Genomic DNA, 8,881 nt, shown 5'->3' on the forward strand with positions numbered 1-8,881 from the left:
GCAATGTCTGAGTAAGGGAAAGCCTCTTTCCATTATTGACTAATGACAGATGTTTTGCTTTATCACAGAATCTCCTTAAGGGGAGGGGGAGTAAAATGCTAAAACTGGGAAACTAAACACCAATAAGCCAGTTTTTTTTTGTGTGCAAAATATTAGAAGGTTTACAAAATGGAAGCTATGCAGAAAATAGTTTAGAAAATGATGTATCAGCATGGGTTCCTAAACCTAACCTTGTGTCGATAGGTGAATGGTGTTTGCTTTAATTCCTGTATTTGAGATCAGTTGAAGACACTTCAAATGCAAGTGCATTTCACCTGTTGACCTCCTTCTTCCCTGCCGTTGACCACCTTCTAAGCTGACACCTCTAAGTTTTAAACTGCTTCAAGCTGCTTTTGTTTTACCATTGACGTGTATGGGGGCGTGTATGATTAACCTTATGAGGGGTAAGCTCAAATTTAGCAGGGCTATTCACAAAAGGGAAATAAAATCACAAAAATGAGCTCTATTGCATTCCCCACTTAGGCTTGACAAAGAGGCAGAGCCTCGAAACGCGTAGCCATCGGCATTGGACACTGCCCCTGTCCATCTCTTCCATTGTCCTCCGTCTTTTGACACACTCGAGACACGCTCGGATTGACTCCTTTGGTCCCCGAACGGTCCGGCAGCTGACATCGCCTCATACCCATACAGCCGCGGCTCAGCCTGGCCAGCTGAGACCGCGGTGTTCAAACGATCACCCCCGACAGCTATCAGACTGCTCTCCGGCATCTCCAAATGAGCTGACACGCTGTATGCTGACACCAGCAACGTGAGTAAGGGTTTTTTACAGTAGTGGCGCTTTTTCATTTTTGTGATTTTATTTGTGTACTCACAGGGTTCCTCTCCCTGTTTCTGATAGAGCTTGCACACTGTACTCCTGTTTATTCATGGTTTGACTACACACACTTCATAAGCTTAACAGGTTTTTTACCCATCAGTGAGTGCGCTCTAGCCCTTTTGTTGTATTATTTGCTTGTATTCACAAAAAGGAACAGTTTGAAGAATATAGAAGTGAACAATCTAGGCCAAAATAGCTGATTAGAGAACACAGAAGCAGGAGAATATATGTAAATAGGTTACAATGTATTTCTACTTTTGCAGCCAAATTGGGATAACATCTATTTTAAATGTATTACATGTTCCCATTCACATAGCATAACTAATATATTAAAAATATTTGTTTAAAGTGCTGCTTACAATACACTTTCTCTTTTCTAAAAACTCAAAAACTGAATGTTTTAATTCAAGGAGGGGGCCAGGAAGTTATTGTTTACATAATTTACCCTGTCTGTGTGATGCTGGCAAATCTCGTTATTACTTGTATACCAGATTTGAACATTGACTGTCCTAAAGAAGGGTTAAAGATCAAGAATCTTGGCTTCTGGCATTGTATGGTAATGAAAGGAAACTCTGCCCCCTTTTGCTTGGGGACAGACTCACTTTGAAATTGCGCAGAGTAGCTTGCAGTCTGCCCAAAGGTCTGCTCCAAAGAAACATCTAAAAGGTAAGAAATATTTTTTTTTAAATCTTTTTCGGCATGCTGTGTGAATGGGAACACATAACATAGTGTGATTTTCCTCACATTTGACTTCAAAAGTGGAAATACAGGTTAAATAAATAAGACAAACATAACATATTGAAAATGAGGATACCACAAGGATTTGGTATTTGGCACATTTGTTCTAATTTAAAAAAAAATAATGACATGGATGATGGAATAGAGTAATGTTGACATTTTAATGATGACACACAATTCCTAATGCCCCCATATATAATATTTATTAGGTGTGAACAGAGCAGCTTACAGAAAACGCTTTTCTAATGATCATTGACGATAGCCACCACACCAAAAGACCTTTAGGAAGCTTCCTGATATGGGAAAGGGCAGAACAAAGCTGGGTTTTTACTAGAAAATATAGATTTACAAATAATTTCAGCTGCCTCAATAACTCGTGGTAACCTCTGCTTATACATTTTTTTTACCATATGCTCAGTTTTGTTTTAATTTAATATTCACATTAATGTTTGATAATTGTTAATGTTTACATACATTTTTATTATTTTTAATGAGTTTTTAATAAAAAATGGCAGTTTTACATTCTCATTTAGAAAAAAAGCAGGTCATAACTGTGTTTATAGTGACACTTGGTCCTCTGAGCCAGTATTATGTGCGTCAAGCATAAGCACACTGTCTCTGGAGTAAAATGTAGCTGGGACTAATTTTAAAATGTTGGCAATTAGACGCAAACAGACGAGCATACCTAGGTGATACCTTCCGCGTCAACTTTATACTTTACCTTACCTTAAATCTAAAAAGTGACAACCGTATAAGGGCCAAAATGTTTGCTTATTATGTCTTATTAACTTCATTCGGTAGTAATGCTTTTAGACTTTCTCAGAGTTAGCCAGTCTCCTAGATTAAAGTAGTTTGAGATTGAGGAGCAAAATAAATCATGCTTTCTAATGTCCACTAAACCCTGATGCTATCTGTTGTAAGAACTGGCAGTTGAAAACTGATATCACAGGCAGCGCTGGGATAAGGTCATCCAATGTCTATATAAGCATATAAAATTAAAAACACAAAACATAGTGCACCGGATCATGTAGATAAAAACACCTTTTAATGAAATACAAAAGATAATATTGCAATAAGATAACACGATCAGGGCATATCACAGGGTAAACTCCCAATAGAAGGTCAGGTCACACCAACAAGATGCTAGTAAAACCCTCGTTAGGTAGCCGGCAACTGGACAGATGGAAGCACGGATGGCAATCTCTGGAATAAACACTGCAAGAACATGGGATGTAAAAATACAAGCAGGTCCCCAAAGTTAGCAAAAGAAGACAAGACTTGCACCCTGGAAGAAAGGTAGTACCTCCTCTAACATGGTTTTGGGGGCTCATGTCCCTTCATGAGAGTCAGGGCAAAGAAGCCAAACTGCGCCTCCCTCCATGCAATGTGCATGCCCAATCATCTTCGGCAACTGGGATCCCATACCAAGCTGCCACTGTGCTTGTTTTAGCATCACTGCACAAGACTGGGTATGCCAGTCGGGTTTCATGTGGACCTGGAATCATGCAGTGACATTATGGGACCTTTCTGCTGTGTGTTCTCAAAAAGACCTGGGGCAACAGCTCCCTGCAAAACCGCACACTGACAATGCAGAGGCTAAAAGCAGAAGCTGCTTGTTTGAGGCATGACAACTGTAGGGTTTGCTGAAAGAAATTAGGATCTGACACTCCCAGAAGTGTCAGATTCCTATTCATTTTGCAGAGTTTAAAAATAAAATAAAAACAACTAGTTAAACTAAAAAGCATATGCAGCTGTTTTTTTTAGGGCCCGCTCACAATACTGCACGCTAAACAGTTTACTCTAGTGTGGTGTAACAGGAGGTCTGGCGGGTGTGTGGTATGATGCGCTGTTTCAGAGTTTCACACTGTTTACTTATTTTAACTTTATTTGGCATGTAAAATGTTCATTTAGGGCTTGTTTACACCGAATGCTGTGTGAACTTGTGAGGAGAGAGCATGGAGCCGGCTTCCCGGGCAATCAGGAAGCCGGGCAGCGTGTAATGACGCTAGTCGGAACTTGGCTTCATGCTCCCTCGTTACCTCATGGTGAGGGAGCATGAAGACGGCTTCCCGGCCAACCAGGAAGCCGGGCGACGTGTCATTACAGTGACCAGAAGCATGGGGACGGCTTCCTTGCTAATCGGGAAGCTTGATGGCGAGTCTTTACACGCTGCCCGGCTTCCCGGCTAATCAGGGAGTTAGGTGCCAATTTTTTTTTTTTTTTATAAATTCTTTTATTGAACAGGTTTTCAAGAATACATGCAACAGAATGTAAGTAAGGAACAAAATTTCCAATACCAAAGCAGTGGACGCAGCCACCGATCGCGTACAACTGATAGACGTCTTCAAACAATAATATAATTATAACTGCAAATGTACTCGTCACAACCCTAGGGCAAATTAGGATGATTAGCCCCGTCGGCAACACCTCAGCCTGTGGACCACCCGGATTCCACTGCCTGGGGGGCCATTCTCGAGTGCAACTCAATTGCCCAGTTATCTAGTGTCTCACCGTAAGAATGAGAGGAGCTGTTCAGGCCCATCCTGAGTGGATCTAAATTATATTCCGAGCCCAGGCTCCCTTACTGCGGTGTGTGTTGGGCAACTGGACTCTTGCAGTCTCACCGGAGTTGCAAAGTCAGCTCCGCTGGTGGCGGTAAAGATGCCAAAAAATGCGTCAGTTGGCGGTGACGCCAGAATCCCAATGGAGCCAGTGTAGGGTCAGTGGTCATCACCGTGATGGAGGGCCACTCCGACCCGTGGAGAAAATATTGGGCTCTAAAGTAATCCTGGTCCCGCAAGCGCCTAAACCCCGGGTCCTGCAAGCCTGGGATGAACTCTGGGGATCCAATGATTGGGAGAAGCGGAGAAGGCGTAGGGGAGATCAGTCTGGAGTAAAACACTTTGCGCGCTATCTGCCAGGTAGTTCCCACCGTCGGATGCGTGCGGATCGAGGTGGGCACCCCTTGACACCATGGAAGAGTAGGAAGAGGGACAGAGGATGAGCATTGTTCAAGGGCGACCCACGGTTTCTGTGCTTTGTGGCGACACCAATCTAGAATGCGCGTGAGATGGGCGGCAACATAGTAGTAATGAACATCTGGGACCGCCAGACCACCATATCTTTTGGGTAGCCTAAGAATGGAATGCCGTATTCTAGCCGGTTTAGACCCCCAAATGTATTTCGTGATCAAGGATTGGATCGATTTCCAGAATCCTCTCGGAACCAAAATGGGCAGTGCTTGGATAGGGTATAACAACCTGGGCAAAACATTCTGTTTGACCACGTTGCACCGCCCCGTCCAAGAGAATGCCAGCCGAGACCAGTCCTTGAGGTCAAGTGTTAGGCGCTGAAGTAGGGGCAGAAAGTTTAGAGAGTAAACTGTGGTCAGGTCCCTCGGGAGCTGGACTCCCAGATATTTGATTGAGGAGTCGGACCACACAAACGGGAAGTTATTCCGTAGGCGAATGACATGGGAAGGCGGTAACGTGAGGTTTAAGGCTTCCGACTTTTGGGCATTGACATGATAATTGGACAATTCGCCATATGTGTTAGGTTCGGTAGTGAGGTATCCAGGACAGTCAGGAAGAAAAGTAGGTCATCCGCGTAGGCGGCTACCTTATGCGATTGCGACCCTATTTCCACTCCGCGAATGTCTGGGTTGGCCCGGATTCTCCTCAGTAGGGGCTCTAGCGTGATAATAAAGATCAGGGGGGATAACGGACACCCCTGTCGAGTGCCATTAGAGATAGTAAATGACGCTGACAGAGATCCGTTAATCTGTACCTTGGCCGGGAATACAGTGACATGATCCACGACATCATGTTTGGTCCTAGCCCCAAACATTCCAAAGTGGCTCTCATAAATGTCCAGTCGACCCTGTCGAAGGCTTTCTCCGCGTCCGTGGACAACAAAAAGGCAGGAGTCGCCTTCGACATGGCCGAATGTATGAGGTTCAGGGCCCTAGTAGTGTTGTCCCTTGCTTCCCTGCATGGGACAAAACCCGCCTGGTCCGGGCCTATCAAATCCCCAACGTATGGGAGCATACGCATCGCCAGGATTTTGGAGAACAATTTGGTATCAACATTCAGGAGCAAAATAGGGCGGTAACTCGAGCAATGCAGTGGATCCTTTCATGGTTTCGGGATGACCGCTATATTGGCAGAGAGAGTGTCTAGCGGAAGCTCCATTCCTTGCGTGACTGAATTCAAGGCTCTGACGAGATGGGAGTTTAGGAGGGGGGCATATCTCTTATAGTACATCAGAGTGAAGCCGTCTGGACCCGGGGCCTTCCCCGTGTTCGTCTGTTTTATAGCCGTACTCAATTCTAGTTCCGTAATCGGGAGTTCTAAAGCGCTAACCACTTCACTAGGGACGGAGGGCATGCCCGAGGAATCCAGGTAAGCTCGAATGCAGGATAGCCGCTGAGACGCCCTTGTTTCTGAGCCAGGTTGTGGGAGGTTATAAAGGGCAGAGTAAAAGTCGCTAAACCGGTCGGCAATCGCTTCAGATAAGTGCAGCATGGACCCTGTGCTAGATTTAATGGCTGGGATGAACGTTTTAGAGCGTTGGTGATGGAGAGCATGGGCCATAGATCTGCTACAATGATTGCTGTATTCATAGAAGTGTCTCCTACATTTCGCCAGCATCGCTTTAGCCTTTTGTAGGCATAAAGTGCGCAAGGATTCCCGTAAAGCCGTCAATTGGGAGAGCACAGCCGGGTCCAAGGACCGTTTGTGTTGGATCTCAAGTTGGTTGATCTGTGTCAGAAAGGAGGAGATCTGTTGGAGACGCTGGCGTTTGACTCGTGTGCCCAGCTTAATCAGGGTGCCCCTGATATAGGTCTTATGGGCCTCCCATATCGAGTACGGGGAGCACTCGGAGGGGGCATTGAGAGCGAAATACAGGTGCAGGTCACCCTCAATTTCTCCAGCTAAGGCCTGATCCTGTATTAAGGTCTCGTTCAAATGCCAGCGCCATGATTGTGTCCCAGTCGTACCCAGATCCACCACTATCGAGATCGCTGCATGATCGGACAGGGAGATATTGCCAATGGCGGAGCGAGACACCAATGGCAGCACAGAATGGTGTACGAGGAAGTAATCGATGCGCGTATACGTTTGTCTGGCTGTAGAAAAAAAAGAATAGTCTTTGTCTGACGGGTGGTGGACTCGCCACACGTCAGCGAGCTGATGAAGATGAAGGCACTTTTTGAGGCGGCGCGATGCCGCTCTGGAAAGGTGGGAGGCCGATCTGGAGGAATCCATCAGTGGGTTTAGCAGGAGATTAAGATCCCCACCTATGATCAGCACCCCCTCCTTGAAGTCATCCACCAACGTCAACACTCTTTCCAAGAAAGAGATCTGTCCTAGATTAGGGAGGTACACGTTTACTAGAGTAACCATCTGAGATTCCATTTTCCCTTTGAGCATAAGTAGTCTGCCCTCCTCCCCGGCGTGCATGTCAACATATGTCCAGGGCAGACTTCTGGACAGGACTATAGAAACCCCCCTCGATCTCTTATCCGGGGAGTAGCTGTGATAGGATGTCGGGAATCTGTGATCTGTGAATTTGGGTGAGTGCCCCATTCGGAAGTGGGTCTCTTGGAAGAATCCAATATGTGCACGGTGCCGGTGGAGTTCATGTAATACCATGGTCCTTTTTTCGGGGATGTTGAGACCCCTTGCGTTAAGGGACATAAGGCGGTATGGAGGCATGGTAGAGCCCTGATTGCGGGGCCCGATGGGCGGAAGGGGGGAGGGAGATAGTCTAAGAGGTAGGAGGATAGGGGTCAGGCAGAGATGGCGGGGTAGAGAGGGGGAAGGAGGGGCGAGCACCAAGAGTGGAGAGAGTAGCAGGCGAGAGAGAGCTGAGACTGGGGGTGCTGCGAAAGGGAGGGCAGTACCCTAGGGGAGCAGAGAAGGGACAGAAGGACAGAAGACAGCAAAGGAAGCAAGAAGTATCTAAATGGAACCGAAGTTCATATAGAAACCCCCTAAAGCCGTACCTGACGGACCGTAGGGTAAATACTAGTGGGGAAGTCGAATCCAAACACGACTCGTGAGACCTTCTCCAAGCGGCATGCTTGTGAGAGCGTGGTTGCTTGTGGCACTGATTGGCTCAAAAATATTAAGTATGCCCACCCCAGGATCGGAGCAGACACTAGTAGTGGCGTGGCCATGCTCCGGGACGGGGCTGACCCGTGGGGGGGACTCTCCCTTGGGCGGTCAGGAATAGTTTCCGGGGACGGGCCCCACCCCCTGCGTATTGTATGGATCTAAGGGGAACGGGTTACAGAGGCGCCGCCTGATGGACATATATAGTCTGCAGCAGCAACCTGACATGTATGGGGACCCTGATGAGGACCCTCCAGGGCCTCGATTGTAGGTGTCCCGTAAGGAAAATCCACCCCCCCCCTGGGATCAGAATGCCCCATCACCTTACAGTGGAGTGAATCCGGAGTAGATCTCTGAGTCAACGTCTGGGTAGAGAAAAGGTATTCCTCGGTAACGCGGTACCAGGAGGGTATGTGATCCCCAGTGGTCTCGTCGATATTCTAGCCCCTGAAGTGGGAGAGGACCGAGTGGAGCGCGGAAGTTCAGACCCATCAGTACAAGGCCCATAAAAAACAAGAGAAAAATAAATGAATGAAAAATAAAGCCAATACCGGAACGTCCAGTAAGTCAGGGCATCCATAGTAGGTTAGGCCTCCACCGATGTCCTGGGATCTCCACTACTCCCCATGCGTTGGTGGTCGGGGCGTGAGGAGCCGGATCTGGAGCGGGCCCCGCGCTGGGCCGCAGGTGGTCTCCGAGTCCCCTCCATGATGTAAGCCAGCCAGTCGTCAGGAGGTGGGACATCCACATGCAGGAAGCCGCCTAGGCCCGGGATATCTTTCGGGGAGCGGAGCACGTAAATGGACTCACCCTTCTTGACGATTAGATGAAATGGGAAACCCCAACAGTATGTCGCCCCCGTGCTGCGTATTAGATCCAGGACTGGGCGAAAGATTGCTCGACGCCTGAGGGTGTTGCGAGACAGATCCGCGAGGATTTGAATCTGCACTCCATCGAACTCCACGGGTCTACGTCGCCAAGCAGCTCTGAGGATCTCCTCTTTCGTGGTGAAATAATGGACCCGACATATCACATCGCGCGGGTTGGGAGAGTTGGTCAGTCTAGGCCCAGCGGCTCTATGTACCCGATCCAGGATGATGGTACCAGGGTCCACATTGTTGAGTAGGGATGCAAAGATTGCTTGTACGGT

The 8,881-nt window shown here is 47.4% G+C and overlaps 1 long non-coding RNA gene across 1 annotated transcript in view; it reads right to left on the minus strand.

Annotated features, from left to right (window-relative positions):
• Positions 1 to 8,044: 8,044 nt before the first annotated feature.
• LOC108795994 overlaps positions 8,045 to 8,881 on the minus strand; it is a 24,842-nt gene continuing 24,005 nt past the window's right edge. Inside the window, exon 3 of the long non-coding RNA XR_001941778.1 lies at positions 8,045 to 8,054. This is a non-coding gene — a long non-coding RNA (uncharacterized LOC108795994). The remainder of the gene's footprint in view (positions 8,055 to 8,881) is intronic.

This window comes from Nanorana parkeri, unplaced genomic scaffold, assembly GCF_000935625.1.
Source record: "Nanorana parkeri isolate BGI_ZX_2015 unplaced genomic scaffold, ASM93562v1 scaffold1035, whole genome shotgun sequence".
Taxonomy (NCBI): Eukaryota; Metazoa; Chordata; class Amphibia; order Anura; family Dicroglossidae; genus Nanorana; species Nanorana parkeri.